This window comes from Lolium perenne, chromosome 1 (assembly GCF_019359855.2).
Source record: "Lolium perenne isolate Kyuss_39 chromosome 1, Kyuss_2.0, whole genome shotgun sequence".
Classification (NCBI taxonomy): Eukaryota; Viridiplantae; Streptophyta; class Magnoliopsida; order Poales; family Poaceae; genus Lolium; species Lolium perenne.
In genome coordinates this window covers 251,688,912-251,702,442 of record NC_067244.2, presented here as the reverse complement: position 1 = coordinate 251,702,442, position 13,531 = coordinate 251,688,912, and positions in this window count along the sequence as shown.

The following is a 13,531-nucleotide window of genomic DNA, read 5'->3' as shown; positions in this document are numbered from 1 at the left end:
GCTTCCTCGGAATCCCTCCTAATTGGATTCTGTGGAAACGCATTTTCTGCCTCCGCCGCAATGGCTCCCACAACGCCACCTATAACATAGGCGGCGTTGTTATCTGTGTCCGAACTGATGTCGATTACTTCGACGTCAAATTTCCTGATTCTGTCGAAGGATGGCGCAAAAGGTGGCTCTACATTCACGAAGAAAGCGCCAACTCTGTGGAACACAACATAATCCCTTTCGACGGAAGTGCCAAAATTCAGCGCCGCCGTTCCTGGGACGCTGAAGCTTCCGAAGAAGAGAAAAAGGCGACAGAAGCACTTATGTCTCGTATTCATCAGCTTCAAAATACTCGAGGCAAAGAACTATCCGGTGTTCAAATTACTGCCTACTTCCTTAGGATTAGAGTGCAGCCTCTTCAAGCTCGCAAAAATCCCCTTTGGACGTATTCGGGTGAAAACGACGCCAATAGAGTCTCCAGTGATCTTTCTGCAAAGGACTTGGAGAAATTGATTCGAAGAGTTTCTCGACTAGCCAAGAAGGATCCTATTCCCTCCTCTTATCGAGTGGAACCATACAGTGCTACCAATCCTCTTCCCGAGGTATTTTGTCTTCTCGAGTTTCTGTCCTGTTCCGAACTTTCCTTGCATCTCACTGTATTGGTATCTCGCTAATTTTCTTTTGTCGCTATTTTCTTGCAGAACCATCCTACTATGGCTTCCCTTCCTCCTCTTCCTGAGGATGGAGAAGTCGAAGAACAGGCTATCGTTGCTGAAGACACTCAAGGTTCTTCTATTCCTGAAAGTGAAGTCGCAGATTCTCACAAGTCTGCGGCTTCCCATGAAAAAGAAGTTGAATCTGAAGCCAGTGAATCGACGCAATCCCTTCCTCCTGCTGTTTCCCCAAGGAACAAAAGGAAAAGGAATGATGCCGAGGATTCTGGCACTTCTAAGGCTGAAGAAGTTGTTCCTTCTCATCCGAAGGCAGCTTATGATCCTTATATTGAATCCCTCGTCAGCTCGTAAGTTGCCTTTATTTCTCCCTATGTTTGTACTCGAAATATTTATCTTTGTCTTACTTTTTATGCTACCGATTTTTTGATCAACAGTGATGACGAGGAAGAAGTACCAACTGTTGACGTAGCTCCTCGGACAAGCACGTCATATACTGTACTTGCCTCAGACACGCTAGTTGAAGGAGAAGAATCTTCGCCTCCTCAACAAAACGTCGTCACCATAACTCCGCCAGCAAGCCCCCTTGCTCCGTCACCAAAAAGGACAAGGGTTGAAACGATTGTTGAACCTGCCCCTCAATTGGGCAGCTCGTCGACTCTGCTCTTAGATGATGTAAGTTTGTCGACATCTATATTTCTTCTATTTTACGCCTTCCCTTTCTTTTCATGTCGATGTTTCATTTGCTGTATTCTTCTTTAACAGCCCATGATCAAAGAGCTTCTCCGCATCGGATCCCAATTTATTGGGTACCGTGAATATGCTAGCAGAGCCGAAGGTAACGACTTTTATACTTTTATACTTGCCACTTTTATACTTTTTGCTCCTATTGCTTGTCGCGGTTTTTGATCTTTCTTCTCTCTCTTTTTTTTCTTTTTCTTTTTATATCTCGACAGAGAAACTTGCAGAGGTCAACAAACGTGCCGACGCACTTGCTCAAAAACTTGAGCAAAGTGAGGCGGCTCGTAAGAAAGCCGAACTTGTTGCTAGCAAAGCCAAAGCCGAGGCCGATGAAGCCAAAGCAAAAGCTGCTAGTGTCGAGGAACTGCAGAAAAAACTTGAGGATACTGCATCTGCCTTAAACGAGCACAAAGCTGCACAAGCTTCTCGTGAACAAGGGATCCTCAAGCGCCTAAAATCACAAAGTCGACGCACTTTCAGTAATGTCATTGATCCCTTCTATTTTTATGAGAGCCGCTGTTTCTTGTTGTTTGACCAATGCTTTGTTTCCTTGACAGACCAAACAAACCAAGATTTTGATCTGGCGAATCCTGTCGATGACCCTCTCCTTGACGCACTTTCCTATCTGGAGCTGCATGGGTCCGAAATTCGTGAAGGCGTGGCAAATGCTAATGCAGGATTGTCGGCGTTGTTCCCCTACTTCTTCCCGAAGAAAGAGGAGCCATCGACTTTTCTTTACCTTGCCAAGATGTTCAATTCACCAGAAGACCTTGGACTGAAGATGCGCCAAGAAAATATGAAAATTGCCGTCGAAAGCACTGTCGCTTTGGTTGCTGACAGTCAACAGGCTGTTGATTGGACGAAAGTTGGCGACACCGAGCAGATAGAGCAATCAAGATGGAGGTCGCTGATTAAGGCAGCCAAGCCTAACACGAAGAAGATCTTGGCCTATCTCGGGATCAGACCAGCGTCGACTCCTAGCTCATCAAGGCCGGAGGTCTAGTTGCATGCCCCTTTATGTTTCTTTCTATGTTTCTTTTGCTCTTGACGCCAAAGTAGTCGTTTGGCGACACGTACTTCCTTAGCTCCACTGTAATGCCTTTGTAATTATTCCGAGAGATTAATGAAAACTCTATCTTTGCTTGTTGTTTGATGTTGTCTTGTCTAAATTTCAGTTGATATTTGATAACTATACTCCGTCTCCCGCTCCTTCCAATATTTTGCCTTCTTCTTCTCGCTCGAGGAGAGCTTTTGCTGATTCTGCACCTGTCGAAGATACCTTGTCGCAAGAACTGGATGAACTTCGACAGCAACTTCAGTATGCGAAGAAGCAAACACTTGTGATGATGGAAAAGTCTCATAAGTCATCTGAAGCCGAAAATATTGCACTTCAGCAAGCTTGCGAGGCCGTGGCTGCTAAGGAGGTTGCTGCTTCCGAGGCTGAAAAGGCGACTACTCGAGAAAATTTCATGCTCGAGTTAATGAATGAAGCCAGTGCAGATATGTCGGGTACGTTTGTTTCATTCTCCAATGTCTTCCGTCTTCATGCTATGTTTCTTGACGTTTTTCTGCTTCATTACTTGAATAGGTTCCTTTGCTGATACTGTTGCCGAAGAAGAGAGGGTAAACACTAGGACGAACTTCCTTGTTAACCTTTCTCTTGACCATGGTTCTCTGTTTTGGGCTACCCCAGAGAGGACTCGCCAGATTGTCAGATTTCAGGATCGCGTCTCTCAAACTCGCGACTTCCTTAATTTTTGTACCAAAACCCTGTTTATGGTTTACAACTCCATGTTTCCTCGGAACGTTCAGCCAAAAACTCTTCCCGAGTTAATGGAGAAATTCAAGGATGCCCACAGGATCCATGATTTTGTCAGAGCGCAACTTGTAGCTGGCGCTAGATTTGCCCTTATCATGCTTCAGATTTGCCACTCGAAGCTTGACCTGACCGAAGTTGTTGCGAAAGTTCATGAGAAGGTAAGGCGTCGAAGAGTTGGTGTCGACCGAATTAACGCGAAGATTTCACCTATAGCCGAAGAGATGATTGAAGACCTTCTTCGGATGGATGCCGACTTTTTTGCCGATGGTCATTATGCTGACTTTCTTGGCGCTGCCCCTGAAGAAAACAGAATTACCCTTGATGACATACTGAATCATGAGTAATTATTGTCCTTTTGTAGATAACTCTTCTTTGTAACCCATGACTTTGATTATATTGTGAAGCGATCATCATATTTCTATATTTGTTTAGCCCCCGAGTATTTCGGTGGCTATTTACTGTATTTGTATATTGCGAGGTTTTGAACCAAGGCATTATATTTATGGCGAGTATCAGCCCCCGAGCTTCTTTATTGAGTGCTATTTTGTATTTTGATTGGCTCACGAGGTATTTTAATACCAAGGCGAGGTTTTTCTTTTTCGATGAACTATATTGAAATTCGTCGGTTTGGAGACTTTGAGCATGTCGATAAAGAAAAGTTATATGAACACTATCTTTATTATATTGCAGCACCGCGAGCCCGCCTCATTAAAAACCTTTCCCGGCCCCACTCGGTGCCCCGAAAAGGGAAAAGAGTGCGTCTGAAAACTCGCGGGCGTTTCAGTACATTGAAGTTTTACAAGGACTATATTTCGGCTCTAGGCATAGAACCGCCTGAGTTGCGCCACGTTCCAGGGGTTTTGCTCCTCCACCCCTGTCTTCTTGTCCTTTATCCTGTATGCTCCTCCTCCGATTACTTCTGTGACAATGTAAGGGCCAAGCCATGGTGACTCGAGTTTTTCATGACTTTTTTGCGTGAGACGAAGAACTAGGTCTCCCACTTGAAAAGACCTCGGCCGCAAATGTCGACTGTGGTAATTCTTCAAGTCCTGTTGGTATTTGGTTACCCTTGATAGTACTTCATCTCGAGCTTCGTCGAGTGCGTCGACGTCATCTTCCAACGCTGTCTTAGAAGTTTCTTCATTATATTCTGTGACTCTGGGGGAGTCGTGCTCTATTTCTATTGGCAGTACTGCCTCTGCTCCATGGACCAGAAAAAACGGGGTCTCCTGTGTCGCCGTATTTGGTGTTGTTCGGATGCTCCACAACACACTTGGTAGTTCTTCTGGCCAGGTATGTCGAGCTTTTTCCAGTGGTCCCAACAAGCGTTTCTTGATGCCATTGCAGATGATGCCATTGGCTTTCTCGACTTGCCCATTGGTTTGAGGATGTGCAACTGACGCAAAGTGCAACTTGATACCCACTTCTTTGCAATAATCTTTGAATTCGGTGGATGTGAAGTTACTGCCATTGTCTGTGACGATGCTGTGGGGCACTCCAAATCTGAAGACGAGGCCTTTTGTGAATTTTACTGCAGATGCTCCGTCTGGTGAATTTATCGGCTTTGCTTCTATCCACTTTGTAAATTTATCGACAGCTACTAGCATATACTCCTTTCCTCCTGGCCAGGATTTGTGTAACTTGCCCACCATATCAAGTCCCCATTGGGCAAAGGGCCACGACAATGGTATTGGTGTTAGTTCTGCTGCTGGAGAGTGAGGTTTTGCGGCGAACCTTTGACATGCGTCGCAAGTTCTTACTATTTCCTTGGCGTCCTTGATTGCTGTCAACCAGTAGAATCCTGCTCGAAATACCTTGGCTGCAATAGCTCGACTACTTGCGTGGTGGCCACATATTCCTTCGTGTACATCCTTCAAAATTATTCTTCCTTCTTCGGGTGTGACACACCTTTGCAGGACGCCTGAAATACTCGCTTGTACAAGTCGCCTTTAATCACCGTGAAAGCTTTGGAGCGTCGAATTACTCGCCTTGCCTCAACTGGATCATCAGGTATTTCCTTCCTGAGGATGTATGATATGTACGTCTGCATCCATGGTATCTGTATCATCATGATCAGGTCCTGATCTTCTTTTTCTTCTTGTTCTTCCTTGGTAGCCCCCGAGGGTTTCTTCTTCTTTTCTGATTTTATCGATTTGGTGGATCTCTCTGTTATCTCTTCCCAGAATACACCCGGCGGAACTGCAAGGCATTGCGACCCGATGTTTGCAAGAACATCGGCTTCGTCGTTGCTCAGTCTGCTAATATGATTTACTTCACATCCATCGAACAACTTCTCGAGTTCGTTGTATACCTCCTTGTATGACATCATGCTATCATTGACTGCATCACATTGGTTCATAACTTGTTGAGCCACCAATTGTGAGTCGCCAAAGATTTTTAGTCGAGTTGCACCACACGCTTTCGCCATCTTCATCCCGTGTATGAGAGCTTCATATTCTGCTTCGTTATTGGATGCGTTAGGGAATGTCATCCGAAGGACATATTTTAACTTGTCGCCTTCAGGCGATATAAGTACTACTCCTGCGCCAGCTCCTTCTAGTCTCTTGGACCCATCAAAGTTCATGGTCCATGTTCTCGATAAGTCTGGGGGTCCTGTGTTTTGCAGCTCCATCCACTCTGCGATGAAGTCTAGCAGAACTTGCGACTTGATTGCTTTTCTTTTTTCATACGTGATGTCCCGAGGGGAAAGTTCTATTCCCCAAAGGGAGACACGGCCCGTAGCTTCTGGATTGTTTAGTATATTTGACAAGGGAGCTTCATTGACCACTATGATCGGGTGTGCCGAAAAATAGTGGCGCAATTTTCGTGCTGTTGTGAGCACTCCATATGCTAGCTTTTGGTACTGAGGGTACCTTTGTTTTGAGGGCGACAGAACTTCGCTCACGAAGTATACTAGCCTCTGCACTCCATGGATTTTTCCTTCTTCTTCTCTTTCGACAACTAGCACCGTGCTAACCACTTGAGGTGTGGCTGCAATATACAGCAGGAGAGGTTCCTTTTCCTTTGGTGCCACCAGAATTGGTGGTGTCGAAATTTTGCGCTTCAAATTCTCGAAAGCTCTGTCGGCCTCTTCGTTCCATTGGAATTTATCTCCTTGCTTTATCAAAGCGTAAAATGGTAACGCTTTTTCTCCTAGCCTGGCGACGAATCTGCTCAATGCTGCGACTCGCCCATTAGTCGTCGTATCTCTTTCAACTTTGTTGGTTTCCTCATTGTTACTATAGCTTGTATTTTGTCGGGATTTGCTTCAATCCCTCTTGCTGAGACCAGAAACCCCAGAAGTTCTCCTGCTGGGACGCCAAAAGAACACTTCGTCGGGTTCAGCTTGAGGCAGAATTTGTCGAGGTTGTCAAAAGTTTCCTTGAGATCCTCGATTAGTGTTGCCCCCTTTTTTGACGTTATGACGATATCATCAATGTATACTTGCACGTTTTTCCCAATTTGTGTCGCCAAACACTTCTGCATCATCCTCTGATATGTTGCTCCCGCATTTTTTAGACCAAAGGGCATTGTTCTGTAGCAAAACACGCCGTATGGTGTAATAAACGCTGTTTTGGCTTCATCATCTTCTTTTAATCTGATCTGGTTATAACCAGAGTATGCATCCAAAAAGGAAAGACGTTCGCAGCCTGCCGTGGAGTCGATGATTTGATCGATCCTTGGGAGGGGAAAGTGATCCTTAGGACAATGTTTGTTAAGACACGTAAAGTCGACGCACATGCGAAGGACTGTCGTGTGTTTTTTCGGCACCATCACTGGGTTAGCTACCCATGTGGCTTCTGTAGATATCTCTTTGATAAAACCAGCTTCCTCAAGTCGATTTATTTCTGATAACATAGATTTGCGGTTTGGTTCCGAGAAACGCCGCAAGGGTTGTTTGATTGGTCTCGCGAGAGGATCTAAGTTGAGGTGGTGCTTGGCAAGTTCCCTGGGTACTCCTGGCATGTCAGCTGGACACCATGCGAAGATTTTCCAGTTCTCACGGAGGAACTTGACGAGCGCGCTTTCCTATGCGACATCCATATTTGTTGCAATGGACGTCGTCTTTTTCGGGTCTGTCGGGTGAATCTGCACCTCCTTAGAATTTTTCTCGGTATTGAAGGTTGAGTCTTTATTTGGCCTTCCAACATCTGGCAGCACGTCGTAGTCAGTCATACTTTTTGACGCCAAATACTCAGCTTGCATCCCGAAGGTTTCTGACAGCCGATGAAAATCCTTATCGCATTTATCGGCTAAAGCGAAGCTTCCTTTGACTGTGATTGGTCCCCTTGGTCCAGGCAATCTCCATAACAGGTATGTATAGTGTGGCACCGCCATGAATCTAGCATATGCTGGTCGTCCCAACAAAGCGTGGTACTGCGACGGAAAATCTACGACTTCAAATTCCAGCCTCTCGATTCTATAATTCTCTCGGGTTCCAAACTGAACGTCGAGATTTATTTTCCCCAATGGATAATTTGGCTTCTCTGGTGTGATACCGTGGAACCTTGTGTCTGTTGGCTTCAGGTTTGCTAAGGATATGTTCATCTTCCTCAGTGTGTCTGCGTACATGAGGTTTAAGCTGCTGCCGCCGTCTATGAACACCCGAGAGACATCAAACCCCGCAATAACTGCTGGTAGAATAAGTGCTGACTGCCCTGGTCGAGGAACTTGTTGCGGATGATCTGCTATTGTGAAGCCAATATCTTGCCCTGACCAATTAAGATACTCGACAGTTGGTGGAGGCATTTTTTCTGCCATAAACACTTGTCGTGAGATTACTTTCTGAGCTCTATTTGACGGCCTTGCCTTCTGAATCATCGACACCGCCCCGTGCGAGTTGGGATCGACATAAGGTGGTGGTGGGGGTGCTGCCGCTATTCTGAGCTGGTGTCGATTGTCGTCTGTAATCGCGGGAGGTTGTGGCAGGTGAATCTCGCTCCTGGGTTCTCGAGGATTTCTCTGTGTTGCCCACGCTGCAGCGTGCTCTGCATATCTTAACATTGCCTGAAAGTTTCGACAGTCTTTCTGCAGGTGCCCTGACTGTCTTTTACCGTTGCTGTCGAGGAAAAAGTGCATCTGACACGGCCCGTTCATCATCTCTTCAGGGGACACGAAAGGCCTTGGGAACCTAGGCCCGCTATTTTGCCTGTTGTTGCGAGAATCATCCCTATTATCACCTCGCTGTTCACTGCTTCTCTGATAATCATCTCTGTTGTTTCCTCCTGTGTTTGCTCGAAAACCTGCTGAAATTTGCCCTGGAGCATCATAATTCGGGTACTGTCGAGGAAATCGTCGCCTCGGTTGATAATTTTGACCACGGTCCTCCTCTGGTGACCTGTGCCGTTTGTTGTAGACAGCATCTTCTCCATCTGCCCATTTGTTTGCTATCTCCATTAACGCAGATACTGTCCTTGGATTGGTCCTTCCCAAGTCCTCGACGAAATCTCCACGCCTGATTCCTGCGACAAACGCATCTATTGCTCTCTCGTCAGATATATTTTCTGCCGAGTTTTTGATGATATTCCACCTTTGGATGTACTTTCTCATTGGCTCATCTGGCTTTTGTCGACATGCTCTCAACTCCTCTAACGACGCAGGTTTTTTGCACGTGGATCTGAAGTTCTTGACGAACACGTCCTCGAAACTTTCCCAGCTGTCGATAGATCCTGGAGTGAGTTTCTTTATCCACGATCATGCGGCTCCACTCAAATGCACCTGAATGCTTTGCATAGCTGTTGCCCTGGTTCCTCCTGTGAGCTTCACTGTCTCGAGATAATCAACTAGCCAGTCCTCTGGATCCTGAAGACCGTCGAACTTCTTGAAGTTGTCGGGTAACTTGAATCCTGAAGGGACTCGAGTTTTTCGGACTCTCCTCGTGAAGCATGGCAAGCCGCACATATCTTCATCGTTAAGCTCTGGAGATTGCCGATGATCCCTTCTGCTTTGCCTCGCTCTGTCGACCCTTGTTTGTGCTGCTGTGTCTCTGGCTCCACTTGGTCCTTCAGGTGCTGCCGCCGTTGCTGCTGCAGGTCGTGGACTATTTTGTCTTGCCGTTCCTTCGGGAGGCGTTGATACAAATGCTGTTCCCATAGCTCCAACCCCTGCTATCGCCATATTGTATAGTGTTTCCCTTGGATCACCTGGAGGTGGTTTAGATGCAAGGATAAAGGCTTGTGTCGCCATATACCCAGCTTCTGGTGTCTTAGGGATAATGTTTCCTCTTGTGTCTATCGTCATAAAGGACATGTCGAGGTTTTGAACCAAGTGCTCTCTTTCTGCTTCGGGTATGTGTTGTAACCTTGATCTTCCTCTGTTCCGAGCCTCCCTGTGGCTATCACCCGAAGTTCTAGATTGTCGACTTAGATCTGCCCTTCTCCTGCTGGATGCAGAAGCTGCCTCCTTTCTTCTGTTTAACTCGACTGTCTGTTTTTCCAACTCTCTGGCGGCTCGTGCGAGCCTATATTGATATGCTTGTAATTCCTCTGGTGTGGCCGTGGTAGCCATTGGTTCGGTACCGTTCATAGCTCTAGTGGCTCTGTCCCATGCTGCTTGTGAAAGTTGAACTCTGTCTCGCGGCTCTGGTCCGACGTATTTGTTGCCCAGGCCTTGTCGCAGATTGGAGGGATCGACGTATGGATTTCCCAAATCGTCGAAAGCCTCAGATGTTTCCTCTTGATCTTCAATGGCATAAATCTGATGATACTTTGTACTCAGATCTATGTTTGGTTTGGTGACATCATCGTTGAGATTGATGAAGACCTTGCCCACTGTGATAGATTTGTCGATGAAGTCATAACTGTCGACATCGCTTGAGCCATCGCTTATATATGAGTCTGCAGATGACTCAAACGACATGTCGTTGAAGATCTTGGCGAGTTTCTCTCTTGCTCTGGTGCTGACGTAGCGTGTCGCTGAAGTTTCTTCTTCTCCTGACTCGGTTGACGATGCATAGCTTGAAAAATCGGAATCGACCTCCGACGATCCCGACGAAATCGGAACCTCGACACGATACGATCCTTCCTTCTCGACGCGAAAGTGAAACCTTCCGAACGTCATCTCCATGGGCTCCGCCAGATACGCATATGCATCCAAACGGGAGGGTGGGTGAGGAACAAAATCGACAAGACTAGCAGCGATCTGTTTACCTCGATCCATTGTGTTGCTTGCAGTTGACGATGTCGAAGATCTTGAACGTGCCATCGAGATCAGATCCTTACGCCTCTAGTTCCCACAGACGGCGCCAATTGACAAGGTATCAACTTGTCAATGCCTATGGATTGTAGGCTAGGGTTTAGTTAGAAGTAGAGGGCAAGTAGATCTCGAAGGTTTCAGCCGAAAAGTGCTCGACGATTATGAAAACTAGGGTTTGTAGACAATGATTCGATAATTTCTTCGTCCCTCGACTCCCCCTTTATATAGGAGGTGGAGCCGAGGGATTCGTGCTATACAAGTTACAGAGTCCAGGACGGTTTCTAACTCATCCCGCCAGATTACAAATAACACTTCCTATTACAACTCTTAACTTTCCTTAATATATCTTGGGCTCCCGAATCTTCTTATTCTTCGGGTAGTGGGCCTTCAGTAAACCCCGGGTACTATCTTCAGCAGGCCCATTTGGGATGCCTATGTCAGATACCGAAGATCAAAACTCGGACAAGTAAAATATCACATGACAAATGGAATTGGTATCGTATGTGAATGGTTCATTCGATCACTAAAGTCATCGTTGAATATGTGGGAGCCATTATGGATCTCCAGATCCCGCTATTGGTTATTGGTCGGAGTGAGTACTCAACCATGTCCGCATAGTTCACGAACCGTAGGGTGACACACTTAAAGTTGGATGTTGAAATGGTAGAACTTGAATATGGAATGGAGTTCGAATATTTGTTCGGAGTCCCGGATTAGATCCCGGACATCACGAGGAGTTCCGGAATGGTCTGGAGAATAAGATTCATATATAGGAAGTCATATTCCAAGTTTGGAAATGATCCGGTGCATTTATGGCAGGTTCTAGAAGGTTCTAGAAAAGTCCGGAAGAAATCATCATGGAAAGTAGAGTCCCGGAGGGACTCCACCTTGCATGACCAGCCAACCCTAAAGGGGAGGAGTCCAAGGTGGACTCCTCTAGGGTGGCCGGCCAACCCCCCTCATGGAAGGGGGGAATCCCACCCCAAGTGGGATTCCCACCTTGGGTAGGTTTCCCTACATATGGGAGGTTTCATTGTTGGGGTCTTATTCGAAGACTTGGATACCAACACTTGGGGATTTCCACCTATATAATGAGGAGGAGAGGGAGGGGGCTGCCCACTCTTGGCCGCACCACCTAGGGCTGCCCTTGGCCGGCGCCCTAGCCTCCCCCTCTCTCCCCAAACCCTAGCGGTCTCTCTCCTCCACCACACCCCGCACGCTTAAGCGAAGCTCCGCCGGATTTCTCCACCACCACCGACACCACGCCGTCGTGCTGTCGGATTCAAGAGGAGCTACTACTTCCGCTGCCCGCTGGAACGGGGAGGTGGACGTCGTCTTCATCAACAACCGAACGTGTGACCGAGTACGGAGGTGCTGCCCGTTCGTGGCGCCGGAAGCGATCGTGATCAAGATCTTCTACGCGCTTTTGCAAGCGGAAAGTGAACGTCTACCGCAGCAACAAGAGCCTCATCTTGTAGGCTTTGGAATCTCTTCAAGGGTGAGACTCGATACCCCCTCGTTGCTACCGTCTTCTAGATTGCATCTTGGCTTGGATTGCGTGTTCGCGGTAGGAAATTTTTTGTTTTCTATGCAACGTTATCCTACACTCCTACCCATATAACTCAATGCAACCATTAGTCAATAGGGGTTGTCATTAATTACCAAAACCACATATGGGGGCTCTATGCACTTTCACCAGTTCTTACTTGGTGCGAGATGAAGGCAGTTATGCAAGCTCGCTTCGTTCCCACTAATTATTTGCGATCGGTATATGATAAGTTGACCCTTTTGAGACAAGGTGTTATGACGGTTGATACTTATTACATGGAGATGGAGATGCTTACGCATCGTGGCCCTGTCCGTGAGTCACTTGAGATGACAATGCAATGTTTTCTACATGGTATGAAGTATAATATCAATGGCATCGTTCGTCATCACAGTTACACTAATATGAATCAGCTGCTACATCATGCAAGAGAAGCTGAAGTACAGTTAGCTGAAGAAACGCAAATTAAAGGTCGTGCTAGGGAGCTAGGCGATACACGTCTAGGGCACCCCCATCTACGGTGCCGGTGCCATCCTCGCGTCCCGCACCTTTTCCTACTTCGTCTAGCAAGCCGGTCTCCAATGTGTCCAACAGAAAGAAGTATGAACCTGCTGCAAGTGGAAGTGGTTCTAGCATGTCTACGGCGCACAATCGCGATATAAACTGTCATACATGTGGTGGCAAGGGTCACTTCAAGAGAGATTGTCCGAACCGCAAACTGATGTTCATTATTGACAACGATGAGTATGAGATTGGAGATGATGCTGATCCGGATGCTCCAGAAGATGATGATTACGACAGTGATGGTGTAGATGCTTTTCCGTCTGAAGCTCGCACTATTGTTGTGTCACAGCGTGCTCTTAACGTGCATTCGAGTGCATCTACTCAACGCTGCAATTTGTTCCAAACAAAGGCACTAGTTGGTCCTGATAAAGCTTGCAAGGTCATTATTGATGGCGGGAGTTGTCACAATCTAGCAAGTAAGGAGTTGTGTGCCAAGCTGAAACTGAAGTATCTACCTCACCCGTATCCATATTATATTCAGTGGTTGAGCGATAATGGTGAAATGAAGGTAAACCACATGGTGCGTGTTGATTTTGAGATTGGATCGTATAAGGATTCCATTGATTTTGATGTGGTTCCTATGATGGTGTGTCACCTACTATTGGGTCGGCCATGGCTCATTGTGCAACACAATGGCTGTGCCAATACATATCACTTGGAGTTCAAGGGCAAGAAAATTAACTTGCAGCCGATATCACCACAACAAATTGTCAATGAATCTCGTCAGAAAGTTGAAGTAAACTTGGAGGATGCATCTATAGATAGGCGAGAGAATTGTAATGTCGTGAGTGATATAACAGAAAGTGAGAGAGTGAATTCCTTAGTTGTATTAGCCACCAAATTGGATATGAGAGAATTTAGTGAGGATCCTATAGCTAGACCTCTTGTGCTCATGTACAAGGGCGAGGTTTTGGTTTCTAACGACATGACCCCTATTTCTCTTGGTGTTTCTCATGTTTTGCAGGAATTCAGCGATGTGTTTCCGGAGGAGGTGCCCACAGGATTGCC